Here is a 687-nt window from a genome sequence, read left to right on the forward strand (position 1 = left end):
TCCACTATCAAGAGTAACCCTCACTACAGAGCATTTAGTAACCCAAAGAGGTGCTGGACACCAAGGTCTCAAGAAAAGAAAATAAATAAACTAAATGCCTGTAGTGTGTATGTATGGGGGATAGGCTTGAGGGAGTAAGTCCTTAGGGGTGTCTCAACACCTAATACCTTGAACCAACTGGTTCGGGAGTGTTGGTTGAAAGCTTATCTTAAAGAGTTGCCCCCTTACAGAGCACTTAGCCTAAATAACACAAACAACCCTTGTAATAACAATAAAAGGATCAATGAATAAAAGTCTCATGGGATATGAACAAAGTGGGTGTTTTGGGACAGGATAAAGGTCTGAAAGCCAGTAATGGAATGAACCTAAGTTGCTATGCATGAAACCACCATAAAATCAGTAATATGACTTCCACAAGGATGACTCATTCCTCTGGATATTCATTTCATCATTCTCTTGTTCCAGTACTTGCTTAGGGACAAACAAGCTTTAAGTTTGGTGTTGTGATGCCTGGGCATTTTGGCCAGTTTCACTGACCTTTTCTTTACTGTTTTTAGGATAGTTTCATGCATTTCTTTAGGAAATAAGCTAGTTTTGGATAAATATTCACTTATGCCTTGACTCAAGCATACATTGTGCATTTTACATGATTTCATGAGGATTTTGCATAAGTTTAGTGACAAATAT

Source organism: Arachis ipaensis, chromosome B04 (genome assembly GCF_000816755.2).
Source record: "Arachis ipaensis cultivar K30076 chromosome B04, Araip1.1, whole genome shotgun sequence".
Lineage (NCBI taxonomy): Eukaryota > Viridiplantae > Streptophyta > Magnoliopsida > Fabales > Fabaceae > Arachis > Arachis ipaensis.